The sequence below is a fragment of the Sturnira hondurensis genome, unplaced genomic scaffold, assembly GCF_014824575.4.
Source record: "Sturnira hondurensis isolate 20B ecotype Veracruz unplaced genomic scaffold, ASM1482457v3 Scaffold0002640, whole genome shotgun sequence".
Lineage (NCBI taxonomy): Eukaryota > Metazoa > Chordata > Mammalia > Chiroptera > Phyllostomidae > Sturnira > Sturnira hondurensis.
The window spans coordinates 3,276,593-3,294,874 of record NW_028075271.1 but is presented as its reverse complement, the minus strand read 5'-3'; the positions used below and the strand labels follow the sequence as shown (position 1 = coordinate 3,294,874).

The 18,282-nt window shown below is 42.3% G+C and overlaps 1 protein-coding gene across 3 annotated transcripts in view; it reads right to left on the bottom strand.

Moving 5' to 3' along the window:
* Nucleotides 1-18,032, bottom strand: part of DYRK1A (dual specificity tyrosine phosphorylation regulated kinase 1A) — a 143,383-nt gene extending 125,351 nt beyond the window's left edge. For 2 of the 3 annotated variants that reach the window (XM_037040633.1, XM_037040634.1), the window contains exon 1: nucleotides 17,956-18,032. The gene's annotated coding sequence lies outside the window, so the exon portion shown is untranslated. The remainder of the gene's footprint in view (nucleotides 1-17,955) is intronic. The other variant, XM_037040635.1, reaches the window with a different exon arrangement.
* Nucleotides 18,033-18,282: the final 250 nt, after the last annotated feature.

Below are 18,282 nucleotides of genomic sequence, written 5' to 3'. Positions count from 1 at the left end.
TTACCAGGCCCAGAAAGCAGGCATTTCACACAGGAGTAGTCTGATTTCGAGTCCTCTAAGAAGGTTAAAGGGGGAAGAACAGGGGGAGGAACAGGACAACTAATTATATGGTTTGTCTGTGCAGACAACTATATTGAGAATCTACCAGAGGGTATGAGAAAACTTAGTCACAAGCACCTAAAACACAAAGCAAATGGAAAATCAAGACAACTGTTAACTCCAGGAAAAACAAAATCATACAATGATGGAAATGTAACCGTAGCGTACAACTGGCTCTGTGATGAACAAGACTCTCACAGTCATAATTAAGTACTGAATGTGTTCAACAAAAAGTCTGTAACTATAATGAGTAGATGAAAAAAGGAAAGTGTAAGGCACGTAGTTTAAAGTTAAATATTCATCGACCTCAATAGAAAGTCAGTAATGTCTTAAATTTTAGCTCAAATACGAAAATAGGGTCAGGGATACCTACTGAGCCCCCTCCCTTTGTCACAAAAGCTAATTGTGTTCTGAACCCATTTTACCCACTTAGACACATGCTCAGGAAGAATCCACATTTACCAGGAGATAAATTTGCCAAAGAGTTTCTCGGCAAAGTTTCCATGTTCTTACGTAACTGTAAGGAAAACAACGTCCTCTTCTTCCTCTGGACAGTGTTGTGCTAGATACAACTCCTGCAACTGCTGCGGCCTCTTACTAATCTGAGGGCATAGCCAGTGACTGCACAGGGGAGATGAAAAACCTGAGGCCCTCGAGACATGATAGAACCACCTAATCAATTAGCCCTAGAGCCCATCCCACCCCTGGACTTTGAACTGCGAGTTAAATTCTCTCATTGGAGGCTAGTTTAGGTTAGAGTCTCAATGTTTGCATCCAAAAGCAGCCTGATACAATGAACATTCCTTACATACAGAGGAAAACGGCAAGAAAAAACAGCTAAAACTCGAGGTAGAAGTGATTACCTATGGGGCAGGGCTTGCCAACTAGTGGGCATGGCCCACATTGCCATGAGTGTTTTAGATGTGCCAAGATCATCCCAAGATCGCAGGATATCCAGAGCTCCTTCTATTTCACCCATGCAGACCCCAGGCTGAGATGGTTGGGGAAACAGTGCTCCAGGGAGCAGGCCTAAGAGCAGTGAGGATGTACCTGGCAGGCGATCCCTTCTTTCGTTATCAGCCTGTCACTAGCACTCAATTTTGAGTATACAAATGTGAAAATGAAAAATTAATTCTTAAAAAATTACTGCAGCCCAGCCCAATGGCTCAGTTGGTTGGAGCTTCATCCCAGTGCACCAGGGATGTGGTTCAGTCACTGGTCTGTTCTGTTGGTCCCTGGTCCCTGGTCCTTGGTTGGCAGGGCACATGAGGTAATCAACCAATGAATGCACAGATGGGTGGAGCAGTAAGTACGTCTCCCTCTCTGTCTGTCAAATCAATAAAAAATTTTTAAATTACTGCAGTAAGCAGGCCCTGGCCAGGTAACTCAGTTGGTTAGAGCATCAGCCCCAATACACCAAGGCTGTGGGTTCAATTCCCTCATCAGGGCAGATACAACAATCAACCAATGACGCATCAATGAGAGTAACAACAAATTGACGTCCATCTCTTTCTCTAAAATCAATCAATTTAAAAAATGTCTTTTTAAAAAATGTCTGAATTTAAAAAATGTCTTTTTTAAATTACTGCAGTGAGCAAAAGAGACTAAAAGATATGCAGAGAGGTCATTAAAAAATATAAAGAACTTAACTGAAGACTATTTCAGAAATAAAACTCAAGAGAGCTGGGTAATTGAGTAGGTTTGCAATAGGTTTGCAAGTGACAGGAGAGGAACAGTTACAAGGAATCAAAGATGACACAGATGTTTCTTATTTGGGACATTATTCAATCACAAAGAGAAAACACAAAATTACTTTCTGTTGTGCACTACCACTGGTTGGATCATACTAGATGCTATCTACCAAATTTCAAGTCTCTTCAAGTTTTATAAGAAATTCAACTCGGGAAGCTAAGATAACAGCATAAATTAACACCAGAAACCCTTCATTCAGCCGTGTTAAGGTCTAAGCAAGATTCTAGTCCTAGACACACAATGCTCAAAATATATATGGTCCTGCTCTCATGAGATTAATCCAGTATTTCCTAAATCATATTCCACAAAAGCAACATAGAATGGTAACTATGAGAGAGTTGATCCTGGTTTGAATCATATCTTACCAACCACTAGAAAAAAAATTACTTCACCTCTAAACCTAAGTTTTCCATCAGTTAAATGAATACTAGTTTCTGGTATATGTACGTGTATAAAATAAAGTGTTCAAGCTTAATAAAGATTGCCCCCACTATGTTAACAGGTAAGAGGTGGCTTCCTATAACATGCTAATGTGCAGTTTGAAATTTTTTTTTAAAGATTTTATTTATTTATTTATCTTTAGAGGGGAAGGAGAGGGAGAGAAACATCAATGTATGGTTGCCTTTCCTGCGCCCCCTGCTGGGAGTTGGCCTGCAGGGAACCCAGGCATGTGCCCTGACTGGGAATCGAACCGCGATCCTCTGGTTCGCAGGCCCGCACTCAATCCACTGAGCTACACCAGCCAGGGCCCAGTTTGAAATTTTTGAGAAGATAATTTTCTTCAAGTTTATTCCCTTCACACCACGCTACCTCAGAGAGCGGTCTGCAGAGCACATTTATGGCAAAGGGAAGCTCACTATTGGTTATCCTGCTTCTAATCCCTTAGGATTGATTTTTTATTACTGTGTCCTGATACTGTCAGCCACCTAATTTTTTTAACCACTAATTAGCATTCATGCAACAAACCTTCATAACCACAGTTATAAGACTACTATGCCTTGCCCTGGCTGGTGTGGCTCCATGGACTGAGTACCAGCCTGCAAACCAAAGGGTCACCAGTTCGATTCCCAGGGCCCATGCCTGGGTTGCAGGCCAGGTCCCCAGTGGTGGTGCCCGTAGGAGGCAACCACACATTGGTATTTCTCTCCCTCTCCTTCTCCCTCCTTTCCTTTCCCTGTAATAAATAAATAAATAAATAAATAAATAATCAATCAATCAATCAATCAATCTTCGAAAAGAAGAAAGTGAGGGGGAAAAAAAGACTATTATGCCTTGGTTCCCTACTAGACCCTGACCATCTCAGAAATGGAGCATCTCAGAAATGGAGTGACTAGACTGGTCACAAGTATCTACAAAAACACAATATAGTAAAAAAAAAAAAAAAGCCTTCTCAGAGAAACAGTACTCGCGTTTTAACTTCACTCCTCCTGTCATCCAGCATTTATGGAGCCTCTGGGCGCCAGGGCCCTAGGACACAGCAGTGAACGAAACAGGCGCCACCTCCACCCTTAAGCAGCTGAGTCTACACTGAGCCCACTCACGCACACAACCCCAGTAACTATGAAAATTCAGGCAGCTTGTGAAGCTCTGAGGCAAACCAGTTCAGGGTGTCTGGAAACCTAACCCAGAACGGAAGGAGGGGAGTCTAGAGGAGTCAGGGAAGACTGAACACACAACATCTAATCTGAGACAAAACAAGATGAGTAGAAATCAGCAGGACAAAGTCCTCACTGCGTCCCTTACCCTTCCAACACCATGAAGAGTGAATACATACCACCCCAGTTATACAGACAGGAAAACTGAGGCTCAGAAGAGTTGACGTCCTTAAGAAAAAGCAGGGCTAGGGTTCAGAGTCAGGACATCTCAACCCGATTCCACACAACGGACCCTTCACCGTCACTACACGACACCCTCTAAAGGGCTGTCCGGACACAGCCTCCTGCTGTGCCCTGCCCTTCGATGAACCAACCCCTCCTTCACCCAGGACCTCTGACTTGCTTTTAACCGAGAGAACACAGGAAAGGTGATGGAAAGTCACTTCTGCGGATACGACACAATCTTGTACACCGACTTGCGAGGAGACGCCCCCCTTCACTGTCTCTGAGGAAGTAAGTGGCCCAGTTAGAAAGGACCACACAGGAGGACACAAGGCCGACGTCTGCCCACAGGCACAAGAAGCTGCGGCCCTCAGCCCAGCAGTGCGCGAGGAACCGAATTCTACCCGCAACGCGAGGCCAGGAGAGCTCCTTCCCCAGCCAAGCTCCACGCGAGACAAGAGCCGGCCACCAAGACCCTAAGCGCAGCCCCCACCCAAGCCCTGCCCGGAAACCAGACCCACAGAGCCTGCAAGATCGTAAATGCAGGTGTATTGAGCTTGTAACTTTGTGGTAATATTGTTAAGTATCGAGAAATAACATAGTTACTTAATGAGGTTCTTCCACCATTGCCTGGCACTTTGCTGAAACACTGATTTCCAAATATTCTTAACTACACATCAGGCCACCTCAGGTAGCAGTAACAGTAGTTCTTTTAAAGCAAAATTCATGTACCCAGCCGTTAACATTAACCACAATCTAACCCTACATTTTACAGTAGCCATTTTTACAACCTTGTCAGCTAATTGCATTATTTCTCTTATTTCTGTTTTTATTGACTGAGGTTTCTGTTGTCTTCAAATTCACTAATCTTTTCTTTTGTAATGTCTAATCTGTCATTAATGCCTTATATTGTATTTTTCCTTTCACACATTAGTTTTCACCACTAGAAGTTTTATTTGGGTCTCTTTTATAACTTCCAAGTCTCTGCCTACCTTTTTAAGCATATGCATTACAGTGATAATTGCTTTAATGTCCCTACCTGTCAATTCTAACATCTGTCAGTTCTCAGTTGGTTTTAATGGATAAATATCCTAATTATAAGTCATATTAACCCTAGTTACTGCATATTTAGTGATTTTTAACTGCATGATGGATGTTACATTGTTGAGTGATGGGTTTTGTTCTATTTCTTTAAAGAGTGTTGGACTTCACAATGGCAGGCAATCATATTACTTCCAGATCAGTTTGCCAAGCTTTTTTGTCAGGCAGAACCAGATTAGCCTTTATTCAGAGACAGTGTATCAGGCCCACTACAAAGACCCCCTTCCGGAGCTTCCACAGGCACAGCATCTAACACAATCTCTCTACTCTACCTACACAATATTCAAGTATTTCCCAGCCCTGTGTGAGAGCGCTGAGATTTGCTCCGCCTTTAGTTTCCCAGTGAATTCCTTCACCCCAAAATCACCCCAGTGAATTCCTGTACCCTACATATGCACATTAAACTGGTATCCAGTCAAACATGTAAAGGGACCACCAAGCTCTAGCCAGGTAGTTCAGTTGGTTAGTGGGTTGTCTCAGTACACCGTGGTCGCAGGTTCAATCTCACATCATAGCACATAAAAGCAGCAATAAGTAAGTGGAACAATGCATCTTTCCCCCCCAACCTCTTTTCCTCTCTCTAAAATCAAGTCTTAAAAAAATTAAAGGGACCCCTACAGAGAATGTCTGTGGAACTGCAGCACTCCCTTCTTTCCAGAACTCTGCTTCCTGTGTTAGAACCACTCTGGGTGCTCCCAACGCCAGTCTTTGGGTCCTCAGCTCGGTGAGGCCACTGGGCTCCAGGCAGGACCCCTCACTGCACTGAGACCTGCAAACTGCCTTCAGGCAGAAAGGCAGAGCATAACAGGGCTCACCTCATCTTTTCCCATCAGTCAGAGATCAAAGTTCTTCACTGCCTGTTGTTCAATATCTGAAAATGGTGGTTCCATGTATTTTGTCCAGTTCCCTAGCTCTTTACAACAGTGGAGGATAAATTCAGAACGTCACTGCCTTATAATTAAAAGCAGGAGTCATGACTCCGGACAGTGATTTTAAAGGAAATGCTTTATAAGATACAACTCCTAAACGTGCACATACATACATCATCTATCACATTATCCCATCTTTATTTTTATCAAGGAATATACCACTCTTTTGTCATTGTGCCCAGTTTCCTCTATTGCTTGTTCTACATTTCACAATGGAATGTAAGCTCTGGGAATACAGGTATCTTATCTATCTCACCACTTCTGCGTCCCAACACCTAGAACATATCCTGGCCTAGACCCGATACTCAAATTCTGCAACTTCATTAAATCAATAAGCAAACTGTTTTATAAGTATTTCACTTAATATAGTAAATTCTGATCCAGACACAGGTAACACTGACCCTGGAGAATGCCTTAGAATTATCTATTATCTTAATTAACATCATCCAAGTAAAGATTTTTAGTTGCAAACAAAAGAAACTAACTGGCTTTGTTGAAACCGAAAAGGAAGTTATTGAAGTATATGAGACTACTCAGAGAAAACCCCAGGAGGGCCAGGCTGGAGGGATACATAATCAGAAACAGCCAAAATTCAAATCACAGATCTGGTCCAGTGGAGCCAACCCAGGATTCAGTCCCTGCCACTTGTACAGACACCAGTGACACTGGGAACGAAATGCTGCAGCTGGATCTGTGTCACTGCCACCTCTGGAAAACAGATGTAGCTGTGACCCCTCTCGCTGCAAATCCCAGACTTCTGAGGAGTGCAGGAGTTCACATGATCGCATTCAAATTCCAAGAGATGCAGATGAAGTGAGCAATTGGCTTCTATAATGGAATATTTCTATATCCCAAGATTCTTAAGGTAAAGAATTCCCCGAACACTGAAAGCTGTTGAATGTTGTTTATTATCCAAAAGTCTGACAAACCAGTAGCACAAGGCAGCAACTCTAGCATACCAGAACTTTCACCTATTTCTTTAGTTAATAGGTTTTAGAAGCTGTTTTTTTCCTCTTTGTTGTCTCTCTAAACATTCAGCTTTAGGACAGTAAACTGTTCACTGGGTTTTTATTATCTGGGGCAGCATATGCAATCTACAATAATTAACCTCAGGGCAAATTTACTTCCCTGAATCTCAGTTTTCTAACTTATAAAACAGAGATACTACCAACCACTTTGCAGTGTTGATGAGAAGATTAAAATAACTATAATGAGTATGTACATAGCAGGCAATCAATTAGTAGTAGCTATTGCTACTATTATTAAATGGTAGCTTACTTTTTTTAAGAGGAGAAACTCACTATGTAATTTACACACACATCTTTTTGTAATATGCCAACAGGTTGAAGATCCCAGATTCTTTCACTTTAGTGTAAAAGGTATCTCCCCTAGCTCCCACGCTACCAGAGACAGTGCAACAAGTAGCTTAAAGCCGTCTAGCATGTTGCCACCGAAACCAAGTTCAAGCCATCAAGAGACAGATGGACAGAAGCGAGGGAGGGAGGCCTGTCCACCCTGACCACAAGCCATGCTCCTTCCCATTCTGGCCAGTGAACTCTGACTGGACTGAAAACTGTGTGCAGGCAGGGGCCATTCATGTCCCTGTCACCCGCTACTTTGCCACTGTGCCCCCCAAAGCACAGCATGGGACCTGCCAGAGACACCTTCCCTAAAATTTGAATATTTGCTTTTCTAAATATTTACTATAGAAACTAAGTCAATGAGAAAGGTTTCAAAAGTATTTTAAAACAAATCACTTGGTAAGCTTTAGAAAGTTCACTCTCCTGTCCTGGCCAGGTGGCTCAGTTGGCTGGAGCGTCATCCCGCCCACCAAAAAGGATGTGAGTTCCATCCCAGTCAGGGCCTATGCCTAGGCTGTGAGTTCAAGTCCCCAACCAGGGTGTGTACGAGGGGCAACTGATCAATGTTTCTTTCTTCCTCTTTCTCTCTCCCTCCACCCCCAAACCCCTACTCTCTCTAAAATCAATAAACATATCCTCAGGCAAGGATTTTTTTAAGTCCATTCTCCTCAAAAGAACAGCCCTAATAATTTTCTAGCTGCAAAATTCATTCTTTGGAAAATCCACCCAAACAATGAACTTTCCCTCAATCATTCTTCTTATTGTCATTGAAAGTTGAAGAAGTTAAAAGCCAAAAGCATCCAACAAACCACTTTCATTTTTCCAACACTTTAAATAAAATGAAGCTAGAGCTTTTTTTAAAAATGTGAACCTAACAGCTACTACAAATGCTGGATTGACATTTCAGATATAACTGTTGAATGAACATCAATCACTCTGTTGGCTAGGAATCATGAAGAATACCCACAAGTTAAAACCATAACTTAAAACCACTCCAAATGACCACTAGGGTCTGTACCTGTGTCAGCAAACTAGTAAAAGTATGCACGCCTTGAAAAAAAGAAGGCACAATCCTTCCACCCTATAATCTAGCCTCTGATATATACTAGGTAGTTCATATACATTTAAATTATTAATCCATGAGTAAATAATTATGTCTTTTTTCTGGCTATTAAGAACTTTCCAATCCTCTTTTGAAAAGATAGGATTCAGCTTTTTCTTTTCCTCAAGGCTCCCATATTCCCTGGGCATCTCTCTTTCTCTCTCTCTTTTTTAGATTTCATTTAATTTTAGAGAGAGGGAAAGGGAGGGAGAGAAGGAGGGAAACAATGTGTGAGAGAGACATCCATCAATCAGCTGCCTCTCACATGGCCCCGACTGGGGGCCTGGCCCACAAACCAGACAGGCATATGTCTGTCTCTCATTTTCTCTCTCTCACACACATACTCATAAGGGCTGTTACCCTCCACTTCCACCAACTTGGGCTGCCCATGTGACCTCCTCCATGGGACTGTCAATTCCACTGCAACAAGCCTAGCCAATCTTTGGGACCAAAATCAAGTCCCACCTCCTCCACAAAGCAGGCTCAAGTTCTCAGAAATGACTTACTTCCTATGTTCTTCTAGTCCTTCATGTGTCAGTACCTCTCCTTGACAGCAGCCAAGGTTTTGTTGATTTTGCCTGCAATACACACAACTATCTCAACACTAGCAGTGGAGGAAAGCAAATCCTACTCACTTTTCTAGTCAAAGGTTATACCATCATAACTCACATACACAGAGGGCAAATGTTTACTCAAGTGAAGAGTAGTAAGAATCCCCTTTTACAGTTATCAAAGCATTTACAATGTACCAAAACACCAGTTTTTTATCCAAAAGAGTTCAGAAAAACCAGGAAGTATTTTAACTATATCTAACAAAAATGAGTATTTAAAGTACAAGACTGCTCTGGTTGGTGTAGCTCAGTGGATTGAGCACAGGCCTGTGAAGCAAAGGGTCCCCGGTTCCATTCCCAGTCAGGGCACGTGCCTGGGTTGCGGGCCAGGTCCCCAGTAGGGGACATATGAGATACAACCACACATCGATGTTTCTCTCCCACTCTTTCTCCTTCCCTTCCCCTCTCTCTAAAAATAAAAAAATAAAATTATAAAAATATAAATAAAGTACTAGACTTACAGTACAACTTACAATGTTCAAACTCACTCAAATTAAATAAATACCCAAACAACTAAACATCATTACTCACCTACTGAATTGACGAAGATTTAAAACTTTGAAAATACCACTGCTGGAGAGATTTGGGGAACTTTGCGCTCTCAGACAGAGTGGATAAAGCACAAATTGATGCTTGTTTTTTGTTTGTTTGTTTGTTTGAATTTGTTTCAGGGAGAGGAGGGAGGGAGGGAATGGAGAAGAAAGGGACAGAGTGACATTGATTTATTGTTCCACTTACTTATGCCTTCACAGGCTGATTCTTTTACAGGCTCTGAGCTCTGAGCGGGGATCAAACTTGCAACGCTGGTGTATCACGAGATGATACTCTAACCAACTGAGCTACCCAGCCAGTGTTCGGTGCTACTTTTTGGAAGACAATTTGGCAGTACATATTCAAATGTGTGTATACACAGTACAAGAGCAAATTTCCCTTACAAATGGGTATGGTATAGCTAATGCTAACAGAACAGTTATATGTATAAGGATGTACAGTGCAGTACTACTTAAAATAGCAAAACTATGAAAGCAGTGTAAGCGCTCTTTATCAGAGACTGACTAAACTGCAGTACATTCACAACATCCAGTATTTCCCAATCACTGAAAAAAACGGCACATGAAAATATTTCTAAGATAGATCAAGAAGCTGAAGTTGCAAAACTGTGTTCGGCATGATCCCATTTGCTTTTAACTTTAAGTGCACATTGTACAAGTACATACACACATACCTCCCACAGTGTCTATGTGTATTATGTTTAATATGTGTAACTGTAGATATATGTACACCTAAGACTTTTCTGGTAGGAAAAGGTGAACAGCTATTAGTTACCTATGGAGCATTCGGGGAGGGGGCGATTTTTGACACCATTCTATATGGTTTTTTTTTTAAACCATGAGTATGTCTGACTAGTTTAAAAACTGTAATTCCCTAGGTGACCAGAGCAACACTTTAGATGTTTGATATGCTGTAAGACTGCTCAAAGCCCTAAACAGATGGTAAAACACTAACAAAAAAAGGAAACTCTACTCCAATAGATACATAGTAAAGCCAGTGGGTCCTCAGTAAAACTAACCAGTTCCATTAGCAACACTCTCTATGTGATGGGAGGCCAGCAAGTGCCAGTCTAACCCTACCAACCCCTGGCCATCAAACCTCCATGCACCTTTCCAAGATTATAGTACAGCCGACATTTCTCAAACCCGCCCTTCACTTTCCTAGGCAAGGACACATGTGCCCTACTCTTCCCTCCCCTTCCAAAATAGCTTTCTCATTAGTGCAGGTGCTAATCTCCAATTGTTAAAAATGACAGCCGGCTAACTGATTAAAATAAAGTTTTAACCTGATAGCAGATAAAGGACATTCCTCTGGGAGTTTTTCCATTTTAAATTATGGAATCCAACTCTTACCTTAACCTAAAAGAATAAATTCAACAGAGAGAATTGCAAGCAAACCCAATGAAAAAGAAAGTAATAACTTGGGGACAAGCCCTAACTTTGTTCTTTCTAATCAGGCTGAGGAAAAACCTCCCTACCACCTACCCCAGTGACTTTCAGCCAGCGTGTCTCAAGAATTCTTCAAACATGCAACACCTGACTATGTGGTCAGGGGCACTGACCTCTTTTCCCTTAAATTGTCATAAAAATATGACAACAGTTAATGCAACAATAGCCATACAGTGCGACTGAATCAAAACCATACCTATTTTTTGTCAGATTGGCAAAAAATACAGTCTTGATGTGCCGCAGAATTGGAGTCCTTTGTGTGCACCACGAGATGAAAAAGGATGAAAATCACCGACCCACCCCACAGATGCACTCACCACCCTGCCGACCACAGCATTAACACTAACACCCTATTTAAAACCTCACCTTTTACCTGCAAGCATCCATTTGACAAACTTGAACTGTTCTTCTACCAATGAGCTCACACACCAAAAAGCAACAGATCTGAGAATGACAGGTATCCCTGTAAAACCCCAGTGCAGTTGGGTGACAGTCCTCTGTCCCTTCTTTTGCAAAAAGAACACAGAACCAGGAGTCAGGAAAGCATGCAGCAGTTCCAGACCTGCTTATTCTGAGGCACTGGTTAGTAATTTAGTTACTTTGCATCCATGTCCTTCTCTTAAAGAGATGAACTGATTAATGTTTCTCAAAATGTTTCTACAGTATCAGGATTAATTACGTGAAGCTCTTTTATGAAAGCAGATTCCAGAGGATCGTAGTACAACTTGGGAATCCCACTCGGACAAGTCCTCCAGAAGACTGTTTGAAAGCCATTAGGTTCTCAGGTCTCTACCAGATCTAAAAATGCTCTATACAGTTCAAAGGAATCCTCCATCTTACTTCTTTTTCAAACCTACAGAAATTAAAGAGGAAGATATTAGATAGTTAACACAACATCACTGCTACCATCACCTTTGCAACTTCAACAACTGGAACACCGATTGCCATCTGCTGAGAATATCAGCAGAACATACATAGTGTAGTTGAGTCTGTTAAAATGAAATCAAAAGCTTGGATTCCAAATAATGTTTACATACAGTACGCAGCAATCATGAATTGTATTTGTCAGAAAATACTGTTAGTAAAATAATGTGCTATTAGACTCAAAATTTCTTCACTACTAAAAGTTTTGCTACATTTTTTCTAATCTGACTATATATATATATAAACTGCATATGCTGAATAATGACAAGGTACTGGAACTTGCGCACCAGTTTAAATTATTGATGACCATATGTAAAAAAAAATTAAAACATTAATTAGTGCAGTAAGTTGTCTTCTCAAAAGTTTATTTCTGCAAGTTTCTCCCCAAACATCTGAAAGTATGACAGGTAATTACTCATAATCTCCCATTCTTCTCTTCTTCAATAGAAACAGATTTTCAGCCAGACAACTACCAAAAACCACATATCCCAGCCTCCTTTGCAGCTAAATGCGGCCACCTAAGTTCTGACCAATAAGGGTAAACAAAAGTGTAAACCAGTGTAAACGTCCAGGTTTGTCTTTAAAGGGAGGGGCATGCGCCTTCCCATTGCCCTGTTCCTGGACTGTGGGTGTGCTGGGGAGCCATCTCGTACTACACAGAAAGGGATGTCTCTTCAAAATGGGAAAGATGATGGCAGAAACCAAAGTCCCTACACCTTGGAACCACATCAGCCTTAGGCTGCTGACACTTATCTAAGAAATCAACCTCTTGTTAAGCCACTGTATTTAAAACATAGACCCAATCTCATGTTCCAACCAATGCATACAGAAAGTTTAAATTTGTAATAAATATTAAATTATAGCTACTTACCAACTCAATAAAGCTGAAAATAACTATAGACTCTTGGGTGACTCCACTACTGAAATTGTTGCTACTGTATCAGCTTACATTAATATGGCATTTTACACTTTTGCAAAGCACCTCATTACAGTATCTCATTTCACATTCTTAAAGTCCTGGGCAGGGCAGCTGGTGTTACGCACATTTGCCATATAGGACACTGAAGCCCAAAAAAGCTGCTTTGTCCAAGGATGCACAACTAAGGAGAGGCAGTCAAACAGGACTCGGCATATAGGTTCCTTGTTCCATCATTCTGTGTGCATACTTGTTTCTATACCCATGCTGCATGCCAGGCACTAGTTACAGGCATGCTCAAGAAAGAATTACTCCTGTCCAGATGCACCTCACAATGTAACAGAGTAAGGGAAGGAATGCTATATAGCTCTTTGTGATAAGGGCTGTGAAAAAAGCAGACTCCTGAAGAACACCTGGCCAAGAATGGACTTGGAGCATGGGAAGGCCTTTCTAAAGTAGTAGCCATTTATGCTGAGACTATAAGGATGAGTATGAATGAAGAGGAAGGGTGGGAAAGGGGGAGAAGAAGGCTATTAAGAAATTTATATACAGTATCAACCCTCAGAAGAAAATTAAGATGAGTACTGGTGACTTCATTTTACTGCTGAAGATGCGGCGCAAACTCACGGTGTTAGAGACACGCGGCCAGCGAGCGGCAGGTCCTCCTGCGATTCCAAACCTGCCTGCCTGGAGCCTCTGCCAGGTGCCATCTCAAAGGCCAGCGCTCGCCTCTCTCCACAGCACCACGCTGCCCCAACCACTACCAACACCTAGTTGTCAGGCAGATTTTAAATAGATGTCGCAGTTTCATGTTTTTACCCAAACACATGTGCTAAGATGCCAACCTTAACCACAGACATCCATACAGCAAACAAAATCAATCCTCGTCATTGGGTATTTTATATATGTATATACACACACACACACATATATATATGTATATATATATACACACACACATATACTATGTACACCTATAAACATACCTACACACACACATTTAGAAAAACTAGAGGGTTATTTAATGAACAGGGATGTTATCTGAAATAGAGGTGATGCTGAAAATCAGTTTCATTCCATGTTAAACCAGCTCACTAATTCCCCCCACCCACAAAATCAACTTCAACGAGCATTTCAATCATAGGGAAATAAAACTCAAAACAATACATCAATTCAAAAAATGCATTTTAAGCTACTATGCACTATGCATTATGCATATATGTGCACATGTCCCTCAAACAAAAATACACGTATAACTTGTCAAAACTTTAACAGTGATACAAACTTTTAAAAACAATCTTCTAGAAGAGAGGGTACATAGCTCTGGTAGGAGAATCAATTGCCAAGAAGCCAAAATGGTTCTATATTAGCAAAAAGTATGCCTACAAGGAACCACATCATTTTAGATGTTTGTTCAATGTATATAAGTTACTATCACCACTAAAGAATTTTAACTCCTTCTACAACTCTAGAAGTAGGATTTCAAAGCAAATGCATCACTATCAAAAGACATGTAGCTGGTTTAGACAAATCAGCATTTCCAAATTTTTTGTTTTCATATACCAAAAAGTAAAAGTAAGGCTGCCTGTAGCCTTCAGGTTANGCCTACAAGGAACCACATCATTTTAGATGTTTGTTCAATATATATAAGTTACTATCACCACTAAAGAATTTTAACTCCTTCTACAACTCTAGAAGTAGGATTTCAAAGCAAATGCATCACTATCAAAAGACATGTAGCTGGTTTAGACAAATCAGCATTTCCAAATTTTGTTTTTATATACCAAAAAGTAAAAGTAAGGCTGCCTGTAGCCTTCAGGTTAGGAAACAAGACTTATCTTTATCTACCTAATATGAACCTTAATTATTTCAGTTATGTGAAGTCAACATTTCACATTCATATAACCAATGCTCAACATTACAGGTCTAGCTTAACATTACAACATTGAGATAGGCAAGATTTCAAAAAATTTCTTCATTTAAGGGCAAATGAAAAGAAATTTTAGGTATTTTCAATAACTTGATAATTTTTCCAAATAATTAAACACAAATTTTAACCACCCAAAACTGCTAGTCCAAAATTGTGTGAGCCTTAGGCTATGAATTAGCAAATTTTCTCTAGCCATCAAAACATTGCCCAATGGTCAAAATAACACATGGTAATAAGTCTTTTAAATGGCACAGCCACTGTGGGGAAGGTGCTCTTCTGCAAGTTCCACGACTCACTGTGACAGGGCAAACTGTGCTAAGTGTCAAGTTTCAGGTGACCATGTTTGATAGTTTCAAGTAATATCTTTACTTCTAAAAAAATTATGCACAAGTTTCTGGAGGTAAAACCACCAGAATTCTCAGCACAAATTCTTAGCTCATAGTTTAAATTACTGATAAGGAATTTAACAAGTTAAAAAACTCACTAAAATTGGGGAGAAAAGAAACAAGATCTTCATAAAGAGTCTTTCTGGGAGTTTTGGGGTTTTGCTGGGTTTCGATGCTTAAAGGTTTTTCCTGGGGGATAAGAGAAATGGCTTGGGGGGGGGGGGTGCCTGTGTGTGTGTGTGTGTGTGTGTGTACGTACAGATAATGTGCGAGCTCTTTGAATTAGAGAAGTTAATGCTAAATCAAAGTTGACACACACTTTATCACAAATATCATCACAAATGAAGCTCCCTGTTCAATTAATCTTATATTTAATGTTATGTATAAGGTAATTCCCTTCTTGTAATGAAGTTACTTCTACCCAAATTTTCTTCCAGTAACTACAGACATTTGCCAGTAATAAACGCTCATGTGAAAACATCCTGGGAAGACTAGATTTCTAAGCTATTTCTTATTTTTTAAACTGTTTTCAAGTACTCAAAATTCAACACAAATTAACCTTTGCTTTCTTTGTATAGTTTCAAAACAAAATGCATGCCCAAGGTCATTCTGTATCATGTGTTATAACAAGTTATCTTGAATTTTGCTTCTGCATATAAACATTCATATCACTATAAAAACCTATATAAATTCTTCAAACACTAGTTGCTACACTTACCACTCCCCACCCCTACAACTTTAAATCATGACCACAGTAACTCTCTCTAAAAAAAACGAAAAAGCAATGTTCTAGATGGGGGAAAAAATTCTCACCAAGGGTCTTTTTTACTACCCACCTTCCCCAAACAGGACAGTGCATTAAAATGGAATGTTTTCATTTATTTTGAATGTTAGTGCCCCTAAAAGACTGAACTAACTCGTAAGTTTTTCAAAGTCATTAAGTTTTTTATCGCCAACACACAGTAATTTTGTGTTCGTTACGTTTCTAACAGGTCTCACCTAAATGTCTTTAAAATACTATTCCTTCAAATCCAAAATCTTTTTTAGATTTCAAGTAAGAGTGCCTTCACTTTACAGACACAGGGGTGGCTATGTCAGCTTATGTCTCATGAACTTCACGTTTCCCTGTTTCAGAACAGAATGCGGTACAGACACAGACAGGAGTCCTCAACTTCCTGGCAAGGTCTGAAGTCCAAATCCCAACAGCCACCGAAGGTGCCGCTGGATGGCAAGGCAGACCTTCCAAAAGCACCTGGGGGATTTTAAATCGAAGTCTTGCGCACCTTAAAAACCTTAACTATCACCAAGTAAACTTTTTTCCAAGAATCTACTATTTCTTTCAAACTACCTTCCTTCAGATTAAAATCAGCATCTGAAATTTTAATTTGTCTCAAATTTATAGTCTACCTGAAAATACTCTTAATATAACTAAACAATTAAAATTAGAAATTTAACAAAAACTAAAGAAAATTCCTCTGAATTATTAAACACCCCAAAATCAAAGTATTAAATATACCCATTCTTAAGCACTGTATATGAAAAGCATAAGGGGGGGTCACAGAAAAATAGCTACGATTTCAAAGACTTAAAAAAATAACATAGCTTTACACAAAACTTTACAACTCAACAATACTTAATGCCTATACTTAAAACTAAGTGTGAAGAACAGAGCGCACCAATGAATCCTTTTTAATTCCATTCAGGAAACAGTCTACGCGGTCGTAGACTGGGTGGGCGGGGGACTGACACCTTTCATGGAGAGGACCTCAACCACAAAGTTAAGTCCATGACATACATGGACATAATCTCTAGGTTAGAACCCTTGAGTCATTACACACGGATCGCCTCAAAATGTGCCAAGTATTTCTAATACCGAATTATAACCTAGTGACTAGGGGGCCTGGGCAGGCTGACCCGACACCTGGTTCCCAGAGTTCCTGCTGCGTGACCTTGGATGAGCCCCGGCTCAGTTTCCTCATCTGTAAAATGGGTAACAGTTTGTACCGTGGGGTAAACCAGCATACATATGTAAAGTCCCGAGAAGGGTGCGTGGCACTTTTCGTCCCAATCCTTAAACCAGTGTGAAAAGTGTTTTAAGGTGTATTTTTCTGATAACTTGATAACTTAAGTGGAACTCAAGAACCAAAACGTGCTGGCATTCAAGTGCTGCACCTAGATTACAGGATTCATATAACCAACGTCTACGAGAAAAGCACAGTCAAGTAGTCGGACTTACTCCCGAATTTTGCCATTTTTAACCATCTCATACTAGGGAGGGGCCTTTCGCTAAGTGTTAAGATATTCGGCAGTTTCCGTGCATCTAAGCGAGACCAGGCTGGGGTCTGTAAATAGACTTGTGAAGTTCTGCTGCAATACCCAGGTATCAATTATAATTCACAAAAATTCTTCGCTACCAACTCCTCCCAGCTGCTAGGCGGGTCATCACTCCATCCCGAGTGGCCGGGATAGCGTGCACTCCCCGCACAACTTCGGGGCACGCCGAGTGCCCTCGCCCCAGAACATACCCCAAAGGGCCGCGGAGGGACTGAGCTCGCGACCTTCCCCGGCGCGTCGCCCAGCAGCCAGCCCCATTTTCTTAACCCGTGCATTGTCCTTGCGGAGAACCCCGGCGGTTCCCACACTGGAGGGGGCCGAGAGGAGGGACGAGGGAGGAGCTGGGGGAAGAGGATGAGGAGGAAGAGGAGGAGGAGGAAGACAACCTCCTCCCCTTAGCTCGGGCGACCAGTGAAGGTCTGGCGCTTTCTCCGGCCCCTAAGGCCCCGGCTCCCGGGAGGCCACGGCCCCCGCTCCCACCCTCTGCAACTTTCCCTCCGCTCGCACCCGCCTCTCCTCCGGGACCCGGCCAGTCGGCTCCCTCCCCGGCGGCCAGCCCCGAGTCGCGGCGCCTCCTCCTAAAATGGCAGGTCCCTCCCTCCACCCGGCCGGCCTCGGCACGGGCCCGGCTGCAGGCCGCGGGGGGAGCCGGGCGCCTGGCCGGGCGGGGCCGCGGCCGGGCCGGACACTCACCAGGACGATGGCGGGGCGCTCGCGCCGCTCCCTCCGGTGAGTCTCAGCCTCAGGCTCCCGCCGCTGCACTCCCGCCGCGGCCTCCGCAGCCAGCGCCGCCCGGTTGCCTCTCTCTGCCCCCGGCGCTCCCGGCTCCGTGGCCGATCCGCAGCCTTCTCAGTCTCTGTCCGGCTGGCAGTTCCAGCGGCGCCCGGGGCCGGGGAGGCGACAGCCCCCTCCCCGGCAAATACCGCAGTCCCCGGACCCCGGCTCCCGGCGGCGGGGCCGCGCGGCCCGGCCCGCGCTGAGGGCGCGGTGGAGAGGCCGGCCGCCGATGCGCGGCCGCTC